A 21,533-nucleotide genomic window follows, 5' to 3' on the forward strand; every position below is an offset into this window, starting at 1 on the left:
AAATGTGCTGCAGGAGCAGCAGATACAGGAATGTATAGGATGGAGCTTAGAGGAAGGACAAAAACATGGATATGCATTTCCACAGGGCGTTTTAGAGATCCAGTATCAAAGGGGAGAGCAGGATAATATCTCCATCAGATGTGATGGCTTACCATGAAGTAGAAAAGATCAAGTTTTGAGTCTCCCATGTAGGTCAATATATGGAACACTTCTCAGAGATATAACCCCAGCCCTGCCACAGGATCTGGTAATGATGGCCTGGATGATGGGACACCTGTGATTTGATGCTGAGAATGAAGCACTCAACCCCATGGAACCCCCAGAATGGGTCATTCTTGACAAACTGATAACATTTAATCTTCATATTTTATCTGCCCTCTTAGCTCCAAAGGCAGGGTGGATGCATCTCTCACGAGAAAATTTGCCTATCAACATGTGCTAAATTTGGATTGCATGTTTGTTCTCTCTTTTCCCAATACAGCCTTGTTCTGATATTACTGTTATAGAACCTCCCTCCAATTTGTTTCCTGCAGCATGAGCACGTGAGGATGAACCCAAACTCAGCTTTTTAAAAGGCTGATAAAGGAAGGGAGGTCTGGGAAGGAGTGCCACAACCTTTTCCACAGAAATTCAGGCTAGAGAGAGTAAGCTGTGAAAATCTATGAGATTTAACATGTTGGCTTTTGTCTTTAAGCAAAGTCTTATTAGAAATGTCCCCTATCCACCCTCCTAAAATAGAAGGGAAGGGGAAGAGAGAGATGAAGTTCATTAAACATGGATAAATAGAGTGTGACTGGCATAGAAAGATTAGTAGTTTGTCTGGAGCTCTGCAGTGTAAGGGGGACCATCCACACAACAGAAAAAACCCAGAGGAAATATCTGCAGGGCAGCAAATCCTGGAACTGCGCTTTTGTAATGGTTAAAGCTAATGCAATAAGAAGGCCCTCAGCTTCAGTAACTCATCCGTAACCCTCTGGTGTGGCTCTCTGCAGGCCTTACAAGGAGCAGGAGACATTTGGTGATGTCTTATCTCCCACTGACCACTCCCATCTTTAATCAGCAGGTGAAATCTGTGCCATGGCAAATCATAGACCTGCAGGAGCTCAGGACACTTTGGCAATGGATTCGGATCTTTTTCCCCAAGCTATTTAAGAATGGTCACTAAGGGCGTGTGTACACTGAATTTTGAGGGAAATTAACACTGCCACATATTGGTTATCCACACCTATGCCTGAAACGAACATGTTTCCAATTAAAAGTGAAAGAGACAATTGTTGAAGTCACTTTGGCAGTGAGAACTCTCCAGCTGCCTCTAGATTCCTGAATAAGTGAAATGTTTGACACAGAAGCATATGTTTTTGGCAACATTGTTTAATCCATGTTTTAAAGGGAAAATTGAAATTCTACAAGGTGTGAAAAAAAAAAAAAAGTCACTGGAACATTTTCTGTTTGGAGTGACAGAGACCATGTCACCCTTCTATTCCTGTTCTCTGTAGACTTTCATTTTGCAGGAACTGCCTTACAAATGAACAGAGAGGGAACATGCTGGGTAGGCACATAGCAGGAGAAAGCAGAGGTAGCAGCAGACTCCCAAAACAGTCACACTCTGCAAGAGACTGAAAAAGAGCCTTGGAAGTAGAAATGCAATCTGAATCATAAAATCAGTGAAATCTCCTACAAGATAACAGCGCATGTTTAAAAATTTGGTCTTTCTATTTGTTGTTAAAGCTGAAGAGGTGGGATGTAGATGAGGAAACACAACCTATAAATGTAAGCTGGTGACAAGTTACAGTTTACAGGCATCCCACAGCTCTGCCTCCCAAACCCAGCACCCAGCCTAGTCTGTCTCTCACTTTAGCAAGCCAGAAACTTGGATAGGCGAAACTGAGTCATCTCGCACTGTCTACTGCTACAAGCACGTAGCTCTAACTGGAAAAGGACACAGAACACTGTGTCTGCATGTGCTTTTAGTGCATTTTCACAGGGTTTGGTTCTAGAAACCAGTATTTGACTAACTTCTTTCAAAAGTCTGCTCTTAATGTGCTGAAATGAAAGCATATTTCCATATATCAAATATAACACTGTTGAATAATATGAATTTTGTGCCATAAAAAAACCTCCCAAAACAAAACCAAACAACATCAAATTATTTTATTTCAAGTAGTGGACAATAATAAAAGAAAAAAAAAAGCAATCAAATGCCAAAAGAACACCAAAACTGTAAAAGTTTAGCACTTATCACATGCTTCTGCCAAGGCCTCCTTAAAAAGAAGCATTTATTTCCCTTCTATGCTTTCTGTTTCTTATCCAGTCTTTGCCCCATTATAATGTGTTTTCCTTCGTATTCCATGACAGCTTAGTTTCCTTAACAGCTTTTTGTAAGAGAATTTCTCAAAAGCTTCTTGAAAGTCCTAATAGATTATGTCAGCCAGTTCTCCTTTATCCAATATTTATTTGACACTTTCAAAGAATTCTAGTAAATTAAAGAAGCTCGATTTTCCTTTACACAACACACATTACTTTGTCTGTTACATATCATGCTTATCTAGGATTTTTTTATAATCCTACTTTTAATTATCATTGCAGTCCATTTGCTGAAGTAAGACTCACTGGTGTGTAATTCCCAGGATCATCCCTAATGTCTTTTTAAAAGACAGATAAAGCATCTTCAGCGGACGATGTTAATGAGAGATTGTTTCATTTCTGTGCAGCTCAACCACTTTGTCCTTAGGTTTCCTCAACATCTGGTCCAGGTGGCTTGTTACCCAGGTTGGAATCTAGCCAGGACAGAGGGGTTAACACCTCTACCCATGAGGAAAGTGCTCTGAAATCCTTAATGGCCAGATGCATCAAGAACATCAACCTCTGTGTATCTGCTGATATTCAGCTTTTCCAGGAGCATGGTACCCCATGCTGGGAAAATATCATGGCTGTCATCAGTGGACTCGCAGGGCAGAATTTTCTTGCAGCTTTATAGACTACGAAGCTGATAGAACCATTTCAGCCATTTGTATACAAATATGCAGCAATTAGAGTGAATGAATGAAGCTCATTCCATAATTCCACTGAGCACTATAGTATCATGTAATCAGTTTATTCTACCTGCAACATAAAATTCTACTTAGTTACACAAGAGTACATTTTATCAATTATTGATTTATGAACATCTAAGGCTTTCTTCAGTCACCATTTATGCTCTTGGTTTTATCGTCTCTGCTGTACTGAGAGTAGTGTCATCCAGTGGCATAGTCTATACTACTTAAAATTCCACATACTTCAGTAGATTACCCCATTAACCATTATGTTTTCCAGGCTGTATAGATTAAAGTAATTAAACTTGTCCTCAAAGACCTAGCTTCTTGATTATGGGATCATTCTACCGCCTGCAGCACATTTGAGGTGATTTGCAGTAATATTGTCTTTGGGAATTTAGTGACCATATTACACTGACAGCAGTGAGAGCTGGTGGCCTTCTAAAAATCCAGATTTCATCTGTGCCCCTTAGAAAATATCTCACAGAGGCATGCTGGGGCGAGGCAGCAGTGTTATGGGTGGCTGGATGGTTTTGGGAGACTGGCACTGGCCTGTTAAAACACAATTTGCTGTTTGTAATAGACTTACAACTGTGTTCTGGTTGGAAGTGGCTGGAAGAGGTTTGCAGAAGACTGTACACTGGCCCCTGTGAAATGAGCTGGATAGCATCAGCAGAAAGAACAGGTGCCCATATCATGCTTAAACCAAAGTATCCCACTCAATTCTCAGGGTAATAACTTCAGCATCAAGGCCAAGGATAAAATGAGAATGGTGACTTAAACTGCTTTTCCCTCCCGTGGAGGTGTCCCTTCAGGTCAAACGAATGCATGTTGGTCTGAAAATCTGAGGAAAGCTGCATGTTTTCTGACTATGCTTTATCTTTTCTGTGGATAAAAGGGAGATTTAAGAATGTCAATCCTGCATCTTTCACTGGCATGAAATTTTCTAAAAAATGTGTAAAGGAGGCAAAAAAAAAATTGATGCTTGCAGACAGGCTGTTGATACATTGTGGAGAAATTTTCAAAACCATTCCCTTTAGAAATAATTCATCTTGTGTGTCATATATTTTTCTCTTTTTCTCTGTACTTTTTCCTCCTTACAAAGGACTGGAAAACAGGATCCTCAATGCTTAAGAGTTAATCTGCTTTTGCTACCCATTCCTCACCTGCAGTCAATATTCCCCCTCTGTGACAACCATAGCTATGAATTTATTTATTCAGCAGCAGTGCCCAGGGGCCCCAGTAGGGATCAGCATTTCATTTATAATATGCAGCAAAATATAGCAGAGTCCCATGTGACTTTTTTTCTTAATAAACAAAGGATGAAAGGATATTAGTGGTTCTTCCCATTTTACAGATGGAGAACTGAAAAGCAAACAGATTAAAAGGTAGATGCAGAAAAGGATTTAGACAATGTACCCACTGCCACTTAGCCTGCATCCCATATACTCATCACTCTGATTCTCGGCCATCTGCTTTTGGAATGATCTCTATATTTCATGGATTCTTAGGTTTTTTACTAAATTTTCCTAGGGACGTGCATTTCTGCCATAATACAACCTGAATCTGGAGCTGCCCAATGTCTATTTCAATCCAAAATTCCCAATGGAATTCAAAAACTAGACTTTCTCTGCTTGGCTCATCCATGTTCTTGCTGGATTGTGCTTCTCCTAAAATAGAGAGCTTAGACCTCTTGTACATAAGAACCTAACAGAGACCAGGAACTTGGATGAGTAAATCATGGTGGTGCTTGGTTTTCCTTTCTTTCTTTCTTTTTTTTTTTATTATTTTGTTTTGTTTTGTTTTTTTGGGGTTTTTTTTGTCTTTTTCCTCCCAATATTTTTGTATTAAATCTGGAATCTGGATATAGACTTGTGTCCTTTGTGCTTTAAGTGCAAAGGGATGATGTTTAGTACACAGTTGTCTGGACAGCCTGTCTTATCAGATACAATAGGAGGAATAAAAGTGGAAGGTGTTTGTTGACAATCCTGAGTTTAGCAGTTGAACACAATTCCCAGAGTCCAAAGACCTGTCTTTTATTTTATGTATGTCTTTTATTGGGACCTACTTATATTTCATTTAAGACTGCTGATCCAATGTGGTGGTCTAAGCTTACAAGACCCTGGTATTTGACTACTATAAATAATACTTGAGTAAGACCATTAGAAATTAATGCTGTCAGGTAAATTCTACCTAATTAAGACAGAAGTTCCTGGAAACGACATTGAAAAGATCTAAGTCTTATGACTGAATCTCCTTTTGTTTTTCTAGCTTTTTTCCCTACATAGCTGCAAACCTTGCCAGCTTTGGAAAGTTCCTGGATTTTTATTCTGACCCTGGCTACAACCCTGATTATCTCATCTTGCAGTCCAATATTCACAAAGGGGCAAGAGTAAAACAATATTTCTCAGAAATTCTGCAATCCACATCAGTGAGGAATAATATTTCAGTCTAGTGTGAGGTGTATCTTTAATTTCTGTGTTTCTCTTCTGTGTTCAGGAATGGTTCCAGGTATCAGAGTTCATATACAAAGTAAGTGTCTCTGTTATGGTCAATTCAGGGAAAAACTATTCTTTCTCAGAATTTCTGGGGCTATTCAAGACTATTTAAGTACTAGGGACACTGCCAGATAGAAGCTTAGTTGTTATCATCTGTTCTTGGAAGCTAACATAATTTAACATTATGGAGACAAGCCATTTTGTGCCACTTGTCTTCAGTGCTGGAAAAAAGCTCCAACACAAATAATATTAATATATATATGCTATTGACTAATGAGTCAGATTAGGAGTGAGACTTTTATTATCCTCTATTTCTAGAAGTTCTTGGCTTTTTGCATAGCTGTGCATTGTAATGAAGAACAAGATTTATATTGTTTTCCTGTGTAAAGAATACCAGTCTCTGAGCTACAGTAAATTTGCATGCTTTCACTGAAATCCACAGGACCGTGATTAAATTTGAACTACCGATTAAATCTTTTGTTCTGTTATCACCCAGGTTCTTAGTGCTTTGCAAGATCAACCTGCATGGATCTAATCCAATTATCTTTGCCAAAGGAAGGTTGACTTTGACTACGCCAGGATGAGTAACTGTGTGTCGTGATTTCAGAGCCACTGCAATGAAACCCCCCCTGCTCTGCAATTATGCTGGGAACTTTCAAACACACATTTGACAAACTTTTCACTCTTGAGAGTGATTCTCCTGAAGGATGAAGTGTTTCATCTCACCCCACAGCAGAAAAGGAGCAGGTACCTGCAACCCACCCGTTCTCTAAGGTGCCCCAAACTGGCAGCCCCCAAGCCTGGCACTCAGAGATTTGTAGTGGCAGCATTATGTATTCCTTGAAAGAAAACCTCTCCCAGGTGGGTCAGGGAAAATGGCTCAGAGAACCCATCATCAGCCTCAAATCAGTGAAAAACACAAGCTGATTTTCTTCTTCCACTCCTTTTTTTTTATTTTTTTATTTTTTTTTTATCCTACCCCTTTTCCTCTCTCTTATGAGAGAGAGAGCCTTAGTCTTCTGTTTAATAACAGTCTGGGTTAGCCAGACAAGATAATTTATTTCACAAACCTTCTGGGATCTGGTCACCAAAATGCAGCTAAGTCAACATAAACAGTCTAGCATGAGTACGAGTTCTTGGGGAGTTAATAGGAATGTGCACTTTGGTTCTTTTCCCCCACATTGGAAAGTAGAGTCAGCATCAGAAAGAGAAGCTGAATTTTGTAGGTTTGCTGTGTTTTTCTCTTTGTCACCTTTCTTTGTCTTTTCTCCGTCTCCTGCTTCAGACATTTCCTTTGCTTTCCCTGGAAAAAAAGTAAATTAGCAACAACAGCAATCCTGGCCCTTCTCAGTTAAATTCTTTAAGGATGTTTTTTGCTTTTCTGCTCCAAAAACCATTTATTACCATCTTTAACACAGTGTTTCAGTGTGTTAAAGCACACTATTCTCTCTAGAGGTAGTTTTTTTTTTTTGTTTTTTTCTTTTTTCCTACAGCTAAAGGGGTAATAAAGGATACAGTTAAAGCCTCACTTAATAGTTTAAAATTTCATGCTTTCACCTTTTTTTCCTTTGTTCCCAAATGACTAAGCAGATTAACTCAGTGATGCTGGACTGGGAGAAGCAGTGACATTAAACATTTTTCAGTGAAAAAATCGGGGAGTTCTGCTAGACCAGGAATGAGACTGAGGCTTTTTCCTACTATATCCAGAGACTGCACTTATCTGAAAAATAATGAATTTTGAAAAAAAAACAAAAACAAACAGAAATAGGTACCACAAAACAAACAATAATAAAGGAAAATTAGGGGTGTTTTAAAATGTGTTTTAAACTTGCCCATTCAATTTGTTTTCCCAAAAACTCCTACTGCCTCCTGCCAGAAGAAGATCATCAAGCCACGTACTCAAGATGAGGATAGCTTCAAGCCTAAAATCACATCAACACAAATGAGATAAATAGAATGCATTGCACAAATATGTGTGGCACAGCACACCTGAGACATACCTGTATGGGACAGCTGCTGTCCTTAGAATTATGGCTCCAAATTTTTCTTGAACTGTAAGCAAAATATTAGGACTTGTCATGATCCAAATGAACTGCATTTATTCATACCAAATTTTACATTTTAGACAGAGAAAACAAAACTTGCCATTTCCAGAATAGGTGTCACTTATGGTCTTCTGACAAATATTTTGTTCACACTAACACACATGCAGCAGTAACTCAGTAGTGCATATATCTAACAGTGGAAAGCTTTACTGCACTTCAGTCCCATGCTTTCAATTTGGCCAGGCAGCTGAACATATCTTCAATGATCCTTAGATTCCTTTTTAACTCTGTGAGCTGGAATCCATCACTTCCCAACATTTTGAAGTGTGAGAATTTGAAAGGTTTATTCTGATCATTAATCAGCCCCTCCAATTAAGCACAATTACACCCTATAATGATAGTTATAATTATTGATTGATTAATCTTTCAACTATTAATTAAGAATCTTAATTAAAGGAGTTTTTTCATGTTATTTAAACTGAAACATGACTAATTATTTTATAATTTACCCAGTATGTGCAAAAATTGCATTAGTTCTGTTGTGTTTTCTCTGTTTCATTGCTGCATTGAAAAAGCTGGATTTAGATTTTCAAAAAGAGCTATGTCTCCATCCTTGCATGACCAACTTGTGAAAAACTTTGTCCATCCAAGTTTCCAGAAAGAGCTGAATCTACAATGACTTTTACAACAGGAGATGCAAAGTAATTTCATGAGATTAAATAGTTAATTTGGAAATCTTGGATTTGCCTGCAAACTGTCATGGGTATTTGAGTAACTATACCTTAGCCTTCAAAGTGTCTCACAAATGTAAGATAAAGAAGGAATTCATACTCTGGCATGAATGTAAGCACAACTGAAGTCATACTAAGTGAAGGATGATGACAAAGTTCTGGTCTTCAAAAAAAATTCCAGTCTCTAGTGTATTTCTTCTGGCTATCACAAAACTGAATTACAGCTTCAGAGAGTGAATCCATAAAGGCAGAGAAAAATGATGAGGGACTTAGATATACCTATAGGCACCACTTTTCCTATTTGGAAGAAAATATTTTTCAACTGCATGATAAATTTACGTAGAGAACCATTTCTAGGACTGCATATTGTTGTTTAATTCAGTCCTACACTTGTATTACAATGGTCTGAACTCTTCATCTCAATGTTACCAAAATAATCTTTTGGGAGAACCTTTTATTTCCAATGGTGTTTTTTTTGCCAGAACATCCAAGCTATTTGTTTTCCATGAAACCATGGTAACTCTTACTTCCATTAAAAGAGATGGATACAAGCGCAAGTTTTTAAAAGAATCCCATCAACAAAATTTTAGGTGTCTGCAACTGAGTTAACCATGCTGTGTATAGTTACTGGATAGAAACAAAGAATTCTAAGTTGAGAATAGTTTGATGCTTAAAAAGATTCTTAAATTTCAGGCAAGTGATTCTCTCTTACAACTTGTAAATTTCTGTTGATTGTAAAGGAAGGCAAAAAGGTCTTGCTCAAATATATAGCTCTAAAAATAAGTAAAATCCTCTTTTTCCTATGTTTTGAACTCTTGCACACTCTATTTAAAATTTTAACTGCAGTCTGTGCCAAAAATCTTCTATGTTGGAATACACATTCTGAGAATATTCATTTTAACAGTTGTTATGTTGAACGTGTGATGGGATTATTTGTGTGAACATAAATAAGGTTGGAAGAATCGTGTTGTTTAGTCCAATAATACAACTGATCTTGGTAGAAAACAGTGTAAAGACATGCACTTTTTATTGGGAAATTAATCAACAGGGGATATTGATTTACAAACTAATAGATTCTGTTAGAATAGATTCTTCTAACTATAAAACTTTCAGTCTGGAGCATGTTATTTTTACCATAAAAACATCAAAATGAATTGTTCCCTGGTTATATTTTTCTAGAAGCTTTACTTCTGTGGGATAAAAAAAAGTTATGTCATTTCCAGCTAATCCCTTGCCATTGTGAAAGAAGATAAAGAAAAAAACCCAAAAAAATCTCCAAAAAACCACACCAAGCAAACAAACAAAAAAAAAAAAATTCAAACAAACCCAAAAAACCAAAATGGAGAAAAGAAACTCAAAAGGATAAGCAGTTGCACCTCATTCTATTAGTAATAGGGTTTGTTGATAGTACACACAAGTAAGCTGGAAATCCTATAAAGCTCATGACATATTTCAAACAACATACAAACTTAAGTGTCAGACAAGGCTAAAAAAATTATAGAAGTGTCTGCCTCATAAATTCACATATGTGAGATCCTGACGTGCCTGTCCCAAACTTGGCAGACTTCAGCAGGGGCAGAAACCTTAGCAGAAACCAAAAAGATCCTGATCTCTGAGAGCTGGCCTGTGTTCCAGGTTGTGAAGAAACCTGCTTCTGTTTGGGATGAACTGTTGTTTTTTGTTTTGTTTTTAACCCAGCCTTACACACCTGCACATGGCTACAGCAGCACCTTGTCAAGATGAACTGTCTGGCCTAAATCACCCTTTGCTCTGTATCAGCAGTGGGATGAAAACACTGCTTGGAATGGAACTTAAAGGCCTGGGATTTTCACTGAAGTCATGATGATGTCTGCACAAGAGAGATATTCAGGAAAGAATACAATTGGTATTGTGTGAAGTGCTGGTATTGACTTCGGGCAGCTTTTCACTGCAAGTTCTTCTGAGTCCTCATCAGAAGTCCATTGTAGCCAACTGAAAGGGACCCCTTTTCTGTGAATATTAGCTGGGCTTGTACTTGTCCAAAATGTCTGGCGTGAGATTTATATGCTGAGACTGCAGTATGTTCAATCTCCAGGCACAGAACAAATTTTGATGTATTTTCTATATTATTTGACCAACTTCCCTTGACTTTCATTGAGTTTAGATTAAGTGAAAACTCATCAGTAACCTGCACAGTCTCCTTCACAGTTTGAAAATCAGTGACCTCTTTCCATCAATAACTATATGGAAGCCAGTGCTTGCCAGATCAGAAACCATTTATGAACATAAATTTGCATAAGCTATAAATCATCTGCTTCTGAACAATCTGCTCAAAAATCACAAAATTGAGAAAATATCTCACATTTTTTTCTTATTTACCTTCTTTGATCTTAAGTGAATAAAAATATTCTGCTAATTGATCGACTGATAAATATCCATGAAACACCCAACAAACATATTTTGTAAACAGGTTCTGATTTTTAAATCATTACTGTTTCACCTATGGCCTTGTTAGTCCAGGGCTTAAATTATCCACTCCTTTTGTGCCACTGGAGACAATAAATATTGGCAATCAGTAGTTTGGGTGATTTTTTCTGTCTCATTCAAATTGTAGCACAAGGTGAGTTCTCAGCGATGAACTGAATTTCCCTGAAGTTCACAGAGCTTTCGTTATCAGCATCTCTCCCTAGCACACAGGGCCCTGCGTTGCTCACACAGACAGCACCAAAATGCACTGCAGAGCTTTTAATGCATTCTGAATAGCTCTTGTCATTCAGGATCCTTCATTTCATGTTTCAGATTTTCCCAGGGGGCTTTGATGTTAATCCATTTCACACTTCTAACACATCTGTTCTTCTTCTGGCTTTCTTATCTCTTCTGAGCATTCAAATAAAAAAAATAATAAAAAAAAGGAGGAAAAAAGGAAAAGAAAAAAGTTTTAGCTGTCATTGTGCAGTTTCTGAAGCCAGACTTTAATGATGAAGCACACTCCAGCTAACTTCATTGATACTTGGTTTTAGCCACACAAGGAGTTATGTATGCACAATATATCCAAGGCTAACTGCTCCCACACTTTGAATTTCTCTTGACTCTTTATGTAAATTAAGAAAAAACTGCCCATCACAGTCCCTGGAAATAAGACAGTGTGGTCCAGTGATTAATTTTTGCACATCAACAGGTATTATAAGAAGCAGCCACCTTCTCCAGCAGAATTAATTAAACTGTGACCAAACCAACTTTCATGTGTAGGTGTCAATACAAAGCAAAATGCTGAACAAACACAGGGCAGTGGTCACTTCTGCATATAACAGGAGTTGCCAAAATTCAGTGTTATGATCTTTGATCTCAGAAAAAATTAACTTTTCCTTCCTCAGAAGGTCAAGATTCAGAATAGAAATAAGTAATGCTAGTAAGAAAGATATTTCAGAATTCCTTATTTTCCTCCACCCCACCACAAGTGAAATGCATCTCACGTATTTGCACCAGCCCTCTGTAACTAGTCAAAGCTGGGTGCTCAGTCTCATTCCATAGTCAGTGGTGAAATACTGGGAGCTCTGGGTGTGATTCATCCCATCCCAAGATTTCAGTCTCTATGGGATGAATCACCATCTCTAGGTGTCACTTTCCATTGACACACAAAGTTTCTGGATGACAGCTTTAACTAAAAGTTTAACATTCAGGTAGCTAGAGCCCAACTAAAAATAATCCTAACTTTTGATTTTATCCTGGAGAATAAAAGAACTATTATAAATGTCCTTAGTTTCCTTTTTATCCTTTCTTTCTCCTTTGGCTGGGTAAGGCATTAAGGCTATTATTAATGATAGTCCCCATTTTAAATATGAAAATGTACTATTTCATGGTTAAACTTTGCAGGAAATGTTCTATTGTAGAGTTGCACCTTATTTGAGGCATGTTTTGTGGGACTGACCAAAACTGGTTGCTTAACAAAGGCAGTAACTTAATAATGCTGGAAAAGAATTGTATTCAAAGCATCTCTATAGACAGGAGGTTACCTAATAACTTTCTATTGTAGGCCTGTCACTGTCTATGAAAGACATGCATTATCATATAAATGAAAAGACTGCTCTTTTCCATCATCCATATCCTCACTCCCCCTTAAAAAAAAAAAAAAAAAAAAAAGAGAGAGAAAAAAAAAGGAAAATCTGTCCAGATCAGACTTTTCAAACTTTAAAAACATGAAGCTCTTTGCAAATTCTTACCAACTCTTGGCAGTTCTCAAGTAGTTTTAAACCACATCAAAATGTAATTATAATGAGGCAATTGTGACATCTTTGTGGATGGATAATTGTTATTAAAAAGCAGAATGATGCCAATAACAGCCTTTTGAAAATGCATTTCCCAAGGGATGATTGTTTCTGGCTTAATCCCTTGTTTCCTGTTGCCCCAGTACTCCTGCTCAGCAGAGGCAGGTACTTAGTCACAAAACTGTTTGTGTTGTTCTCATGAAGAAAAGCAGAATGTTCTCATTTGGCCGTTGCAGGTGGTGGTTTGCAAAGATGCTTGAGGCATTTATGATGATTCAAGCATTTAAGATGATTTAGGCATTAAAAAGTTTGTCATAAGTAGTGCAATTTCTGGTGAGCAAGGAAGTCAAAGGATGTCTACAAACAGGATCTGACTAGAAAATCTGATTAATATAACAAAATGTTATTCACATAATCAATCCCATTTTGTTCAAAAGAAATCAGCTCCTGAGCTGTAATTACATTAAAGCAAAGAGAACTTTTCCATGATGGAACAATCAGAAAAGCTGATTTTCCAAATGAAACACTATACCCACAGTGGTTTCACTGCTATATTCAGAGAAAAAGGTAGTTGAGAACATCATCAATAGAAATAAAACATATGGATAAAAAGAACCACCTTGTTTCATCAGAATTAAATGCTCTGATAAGGTCATGTTGATTTCTCTTTGTCAGAACTATAATTTTCTCTTTAATGTAGACGACTGGATAGTTAATGCTGACTTTGGAAAAATAGATGTTTCAAAAGAAGTGAATTTCCTTCAAATAAAAAGAAGTTTCAAGTAATGATTGGATTGTTCTGTAGAAATAGGGTAACAGATGTAGGCCCAGAAGCCCTAATGTTTAGAAAATTTTGGGCACCTGCCCCAGAATATTTGAAAGACAATGTTTGAAAACACAGCATAGGTGGGAAATAGTGGGATCTTTTGTTTTGTTATGTTCAAATGGAGCCCTTTATCATTGTTCTTTTCTATTTCACTCAAAAAATGTTTCAGAGGTAAGTTAACTTTACTTGTGAGCATGTGCATATGTATGCCTCGAGAATGTAAAAAAATGGAAAAAAAGTAAAACAAAAACAAAACCAGAAAAACAAAAAGAAGGAAATAGATAAACAATATATGGCAAGATAAAGTAAACTCAACCAATAAGACACTTTTATTTTGTCCTTTGTAGTCAAAATCCATCTTATTTTTTGACCTGATACTGAAGAACTCTGGAAGATATGATTTAGTTATTTTATCTTGTCCCTCATGTTGCCAACTGGAATTTTGCAACCCTTGCAATATTTTAATCTCCATTCATAATTAACTCCTAGTTAGAAGAGAGTTCTTATCACGTATTTCAGTGCTTAACTGGGACAATGAGGACCTGTGAGATGAAATCCATCAGAGAAGAAAGGGAAGGAAGGCAGCAGGTCATCAGTCATCCATGTCTCCCTTTCAGTAAGCTGGCAATAAATGAGAGCCTCTGACTTCAACTTGGTGGTGGAAACTGATTTGATATGAAGGTTTCTTTACCAAAATAAAATTGTCTGTGCTGATTTTTTCCAGTCAGACATAAGGAATTTTTTGACATTTTCCCCTGATGTCTTTAAGGTGATAATTTCTTGCTACTGCTGTTAGATAACAGAACTGCTAGTCAAGTGTATGAAATGTCTGGTTTGAAGCTGTGCCATTCATGCTGAAGATGAATGTGTGGAGGGATTTTTAGTGTTAAGTGTCTGAAGTGTTCATCATTTTTTTCTTTAACACATCTCAAAGAACACTGGAATTCATCACGAACAAAAAGACTGAGACTGATTTTGTCTGGTATGGCTTAATTTTGCACTCTGCGCTACCAACGTTCTTCCATGTCCTCCACTTTCCTGTTTCTTTTCAGAAAAGTCACATGGCTCATAATCCCCTGTGTTTGGTGACAATGGCCTTTGAGTCTACAGACTCATCTCCTCTGCTTTTGAATAACCTTTGTTGGCCAGATATTGTCTTTCTTGAGCTGAGTAATTTATTTTCTGGGAAACAGACAGGTTTTCTGGCCGTAACAGACAAACACTCCCACCCTCCCTCATCATTCGGTTCTGGAACATTTTATTCACTCCTTTTGCTCACAGTACCTCCTAATTCAAATGTATAGGACTGAAGAATATGTCTGACCTCACTTAAAGGCTCATAAAAAGACTTGAATTTTTTTTTCTACTTCACAGTGAGTTGAATGACTATTGAAATGAAGAACCAAACACCCTTCTCTGACTCATATTGATATTTTGTTCCAGAATGAAAAATAAGATAAGAATGTCTAGGACGTCTGTGTAGTTATTAGAATTATGAACACATCTAAGGTTTCCAAAACAGCTTGCTCATTTGAAGAGTAATGATGCCTAAAGTACCTCAGAAGCACTATCAGTCTCTTCTGACTATATTTGAAGCTGAAGGAGAGCAAAATTTCTTAAAAATCACCAAGTTTCTAAATAAGATCTTAACTCAGTTACCCAAATAGCCAAGTTATCAGTTATCCAGATGTTCAAGACTGGACAAAGACTTTATTTTCTGTGGATGCTAAGTGAATTTTCAAGCGTGGCTATGCTCTGTTGTAGGAGGTAAATTTTACAGACTTTATAGTCTGTATTGAATTTTAGTCTCTCCGAACAAGACAAACAGTACAGTAGTTCTCAGATAAAGTTTTGATTTTAGACTCACTAACCTCAGATCACAGAATCACAGAATGTTCTGAGTTGGTGAGATTTGACTCCCTTCTGCATGTTGAAATCATGACAGCCCATTCACACATGCACTCACTGTCAAAGGAATCAAATTGAAAAACCTTCCCAAAGCAAAATGTTCCTCCCAGTTGAGGAGGTTGGTATTTGGTCAGGAACCCTGCAGACAGGGGAATTGTCAGGCTGAAATGGACTTAGAGGAAACCCACACTGGAATTTAAGAAAGCCATAAGAGCAGCAGAGCTGACACTGAGCATTCCAGCGCCACTGAATCCTGGGGAGAGAGAAAGTTTCAAAAAATGTGATGGCAAAGGTTGTAGAGAGGAGAAGGAGAGAGCACATATTTTAAAAGGACATTTTACCCTTTGAAAACCTGTTTGCTTTGGTCTGTTACTAAAAAATTAGGACAAGGATTATTGTCCTATTCGTTTCACCCTGTTTCATGGAACATTGTTCTATAAAAATAAGTTACTGTTATTATCATGATAAATAAAGGACAGATTTGAGCAGCGCTATAAATTTTGGTAGTTTTAGATCTATTGCATGAATTTAAATGGATGTTTTTGTCACGGTTATCTATTCCCTTGACCACTCTTTTCAAAGAATTAAGGATATAGAATTTTAATATTCAAATAAACTGCATTTTGCAGCATAGCTTCTTCAGTATTTGGAAATGAAGCAGTGCTAATAATAATGATCATGCCAAAATATAAATACTAACTATAAATAATTGCTACTAGACACAAGCAAAACACAGAGCTTAGATCTTTTCATAATCAAGCTCCTTTATCCTTGTTCAGTGAGCTGTTGGATTAGGATGAGCATGAAGACCTTGAAAATTCTGACTTCCCAAATGACACAAAATCACTCAGGTCTGGAAATAAACCAGAAATCAGAGAAACGTGTCTGCAGAAAATCTTGGCTATTGAGAAGAACTAAAAAAAACAGCCTGGAAACATTTCCAGGTTCCACAGAGCTCTTGCAGTCATGGCATGCTCTACAAGTTACTGCCTTCCAACCACAAGATCTCCTAAGGACACTCTTTGGCCCCTCTGAAATACACTCCCAGAATTAATTTCCAATTAGTGAAAAACCAAAACATGGAACAAAATCCAGACAAGCAGCTGATCACCACTATAAAGCTTCAGTGAATAAATGAGGTTATTCACACTAAATTTTATGTATTCTCTTTTCTGTCTGGGTTTGACCCTCATCGATGATATTGTGGAGGAGAAACAGGAAAGTTCCATGGACATATTTTGAAATGGCATGGTTATGTTTTATTTATTTTTAGAGGGAAGAGAGGGCATTGTGGAAATGTTTGGATTTGGCAAGAAAGTGCAGAGTCATCCACACCAATAGCTTTGGATGTGAAGTTTCAGGGTTGTTTCACTGCAACTTTAAAGGTTTTGTTAGCCTTAAATCTACATTCTTGTCAAAATAAAAAGAAAATAGCAACCCCACAGTCCAAGAGAGACAAGGTTTTTTATGCTGTTACTCATCGAAATTCAAATTATTGCTCTGTCAATATTGCAGAATGTCAAAACAACTTGCAATTTGTTAATGTTCAGGTGTAATTTTTTGCAGTATTAAATTTAGAAATATTCATTCCTTTTCAACAAGTATTCACTAGAAAAATATCTTGTACTTGAACTCACAACAGAAGTCATCTTGACTACTTTCATATGCTACTCCAGTGAAGAATGGAAGGAGCTGCATTAGAAAAATATTTTTTGAAAAAATAATATATTTTGTGTATTGGAATGCCCTTTTTCGATGAACTCCTGCTAAAATGCCTGATATTTTAGGATCCTTTCCCCTTTTCATCCCCAGGATTCTGTGAAAATTCCATGTAAAATTGATGCATTATTCCATATAATAACCTGATCCAAATTATCCCTGTTTCAGGATGGAAATTGCACCAGATGACCTCCAAAGGTCCTCTGCAACTAAAATTATTGTGGTCCTGAGGCAACTGTTCAGCCTGACTTTTTGTGGATTGTCAAAAAGGAAAAAGAAGGAGATGTCTAGGCTTCAGTAGTCATGTCTGGTAACATGCAGTCAGTTGTTGATCCAAATTTACTCAATGCTCAATTATACAAGGTCCTAATGAAATAGGGATATAAAACAAAAGATGAGACACATAATATTAAGTAACATTATAGGAATATAATTATTCACCTTTAAAAATTATATAAGAATTGTTGGAAGCAGTTTTAAATACAAACAAGTGGTGTGAGTGGATTTTATTCTATTTTAACATATAGCTGACCTGCATAACAAAACCTTCACTTAGTGAGTCTAAGCAGTAGCTGGAAGTGGGTGGAAGTTGGAAGGCTTGGTTAACAAATACTTGAATAATCCAGAAATAACATAATCACCTCTACTTTAGAAATCTTTACTTTTGGAAGTGAGTAGCCCTTTTCTTCCTCTTCAATTTGGAGACCTGTACTTTCATTATTGTACCTTATTTTGTTCATGAAATTAGTAGAGGTTATGCTGATATTATAATTGCTGATCAAAAATGAGAACAGAGACACGGCAATGAAAGTAACCTAAAACTTTCTCAACAAACAAAACATAAAAGAACCCTTCTGAAACAGTTTTAAATTGTCTTCCCTGTATTTTTTTAACTGAGGCTCCATTCTTCACATAATATAATGAATAACACACACTAGGCATTGAAAAAAATAGGTCTGTAATTATACTTCAGGGGCTTGGTGACACTGATAAAACATTCACCATCACCCTCTCATTGGAATTAGACTAATTATGTACATAGTTGGGTGTCCATTAATCCTATTATTATTATTATTATTATTTAACACTATTATTCATAATGTAAGTTTTCCTTCCTTTAATTTCAGACTTGTAACAATCGAGAATGTTCCATGCTTAATTAGCAGCCAAAAGCTTGAAAGTACAGTATAATGGGACATTATGGGGGCTCTATAGTGAGTTAATGACATAGCAACCAGCTAACAAGAATGAGGAATTTTTACAGTGGCATTCTAAAATGAACTGCATGGAAGCACGAGTTGTGTCCAATGACATCATTGCCAGTATCCCTACCTAGTCTCCAGAAGTGAGATAGGTGCCAGAACCACATCCTGCCCTCCTCAGAGCCACAAGGCTCATCCATGCCCTGCCAGTGGTTTTCTCTGGTGGGAGGAAAGCTTAGTAAACCATGAGTAAAACTTGCGTTAGCAGTGCTCATTTCTGGGAGTCTGTCTAGGAGACATTCTCTGAGACCAAATTCTACCTCAAATAAGGGAATAAGAGCAGGGACAGGAGAGAACAATAAAGGTTAGGCTGAAAGAGTCTCAAAACAAATACCTCTTTATGAAACTGCCCTTTGTCCTGGATCATGTTAGGCTGATCTGCAGTGTTGTCTATACGCCACAGAAAAGGTGATTTCTGAAAAAGAAGGCTTTACTGAATTCAGCAGAATACAGATTTTTAAGGAAACTGAATTTTGCTTTTATTTTCCAGGTACAAGTTCACTGAGTAAGATGAGATCTGTATGCTCCATCCCCACATATAAAACATAATAATATTATTTTACTTCAACAGGATGTTAATTTACAGAGGACAGTTTTCCAGCAACCGTTCATTCTTTGGCAATGCAGCAAGGAAGAACCTAGTATTTTCCACAAAGTTTTGTAGTATTAGTGCTAATGCAGTTCAACCTAAATTAAGCTTATTGAAGTTACTATATTTTTACCTCAAGTGATTACAGCAGCCTACACAGAATACTCTCTATTCTACCTAATTTAGTAGAGGCTGAACTATTAATTACAACTTTCCCCTGGGAATGGTTCCCGGTGCTTGTTTAAGAATAGTCAGACTTGCAATCAGGCTAAGATATTTCTCTATAACTGATGATATTACTTCCTTTCCAGAAACGCTTCTCCGTCGACTCCAATTCCTTACAATACTGTGGTTTTGTTAGAGACCAAACTCTGAGGTGCCTCCAATTAAATTATGTGAATTCTACCCACATATTCACACGATTTACTCTTTTAAAAGTGTCAATTCAGACTTTCCCTATCATTAGACACGAGTTGTGTGAATGCAGATCTCAGGTGATAATCCATCCAGTCTTTGTGATAAAACTTTGTAGGAAGGAGCAGTCATGAAATAGTAACCACTTTGTGTTGAAAGGATTTCTACCTCTGTTACCAGAAGTCTCTGGTCTCAAAACCAGCTCCTGAGTCAAAAAAACTGGACTCTGAAAGTCAGCTCTGATTCAAGAAATTTCAAAATATTTCAGGGGTTTTTTTCATCCTTTTTTCTTTTTCCTCTTGTTTTCTGGTCAGTGAAAAACAACTTAAAAGTTGAATTCAAGGAGGAGAAATAAAATATAGATATCTTTTGCCCCTCTACCTCACACATATGTGGAAAAATAGTCAGAAAAGCAGTTAACAAAAAATTTACAAAAAAAAACAATAGTGGAAAGAATTATTGCCTTGTTTTTCTGTGAGTGAAAGTGGGCTTTAACATACCAATAAGGTTGCATGACAGAAATCAAAAGGAACATCAAATAACATTTCCTTTTCCCTATCGAAGAACATATACCTCTTCTTTTTGGTAAGGATGAAGATACTACCACAGAAAGAAAGGATTTTTCCTCTTGGTGCTGTTTTCATGCCTTCCTTGTATTTGTTTCAGTGATTACATTTTTCCCTTCAAGTTTCTATACTGATTTTGAGCAGAGCTGAATATAGGAAATAATAATTTTGATTTGCTATAAAAGCTTGACAAGACATGTAATTGTTTACATTTGAGAATTTGACCCTAAAACCAAAACAAACCAAAATACAATAACTTCTTATTCAAGTGTTACTGGTCCTCCACATATTCTGCGTCAAGAGAAAAAGAATTACCACTTCTCTCATTCCCTTTGTGCAAATCAGAAATGAAAACTAAATAACTGGGCATAGCATGCCAAACACTCATAAATCAAGTCTGCCCCCAAATAAGCACTATTCATAATAAAAATATGCAAATAGCATTGACAGAAGCCATGCAAATAATTTCAGAAGTAAATCAGGGTAAGTGGGCAGTAATAAATTCCAGTTTGACTGGAACGGCAGAAATTTAGACGAATTAGTGAAAGGTGGGAATGTTTTACAACCAGATGGAAAGACAGTAATCATTTGATCAAGTGCAACTGGACACTGCAAATTATTCCATCTTTCTCTTTAGGATGAGACATGCACGGGGTATTAACCAGACTTCTTCCAGACTTATTTCTGTAAATCTTTTGGGTGTGGAAATGTAAAAAAGAATACGAAAACATCCTGATTCTGAATGCAAACCCAAACCAGTAACAATCAGAGCTACAGAAACAAACAAAAAAACAAACAAAACCCCCCCCAAAAAATAAACAGCAAAAAAGAACCCCTCTGTTTACTATTCAACAGGGCTCCCTCCATTATGTTTGTGCAAGGGACCTTGAGATAAAGTACTTACATGTGTCCTCCTTTCCTGGCTGCATCATGTAGAAGAAAGGGAAGAAGCAAAAACAGCCATGAGGAGCACATGCCAGTGATTCACAAAAGAGAGGATGTCTTGCTGTCTCTTTGGACAATAATGCTGTGTTAATTCCCCATGCCTAAGAACTAGGGTGGCAGGTGTCTCAGGAGATGGAAAAGCAGACAAATCAGGGAGCTCAATGAGACAGAACCAAGAGTTTCATTATCAGTAAGGCTCATGTGCTCCAGGGATCTAGGCTGGCTTCTGGTTTTCACAGACAGTCCTAAACCATCATGGTATTTGTACATAGATGCCTCTGATATCCAGCTGATGTGGATATATTATCTTTGTGTCAGAAAGGCCAAGTAGAAAGGGTATAATCAGCAGCTTGAAGTCTTATGTTCTCTACCATGCAACTGAATCCATGGTGACACTCCTAGACTGGAATTAAAGCATCTTCCTTGTTATTTGGTTGGAGCTTATGACATATTATTTGATGCTGCTTATCAAAAAAAGAGATGGACAATTTTTGGTTTTGTTTTAATTTTTTTTTTTTCAAGCAGGAATATAAATTGACTGTCCCTTTAAAATTATTAAAGGAAAGTATTGTACATTTGCCAAACAAGAAGTCAATCCTGCCTTACGATGAGATATAGCTTCAGGCAGCAAAACTTTATCAGAGCTTCATTTCTCTTGTACCTTCAATTCCTTCCCTACTGGAAAGATAAATTTTCAATAGTTTCTTTTTTTTTTTTTTTTTACTCTGTATTTTTTTCCTTTTCTTTTTTATAT

The 21,533-nt window shown here is 36.9% G+C and overlaps 1 long non-coding RNA gene across 1 annotated transcript; it reads right to left on the minus strand.

Moving 5' to 3' along the window:
- Nucleotides 1–4,782: 4,782 nt before the first annotated feature.
- LOC113459602 (uncharacterized) lies at nt 4,783–21,153 on the minus strand. Its single transcript, XR_003381009.2, has 4 exons — nt 20,739–21,153; nt 18,600–18,680; nt 7,531–7,582; nt 4,783–7,452 (listed from the first exon to the last, which is right to left on the minus strand). It is a non-coding gene; the product is annotated as an uncharacterized LOC113459602 (long non-coding RNA).
- Nucleotides 21,154–21,533: the final 380 nt, after the last annotated feature.

Source organism: Zonotrichia albicollis, chromosome Z (genome assembly GCF_047830755.1).
Source record: "Zonotrichia albicollis isolate bZonAlb1 chromosome Z, bZonAlb1.hap1, whole genome shotgun sequence".
In the NCBI taxonomy this organism is placed as follows: domain Eukaryota; kingdom Metazoa; phylum Chordata; class Aves; order Passeriformes; family Passerellidae; genus Zonotrichia; species Zonotrichia albicollis.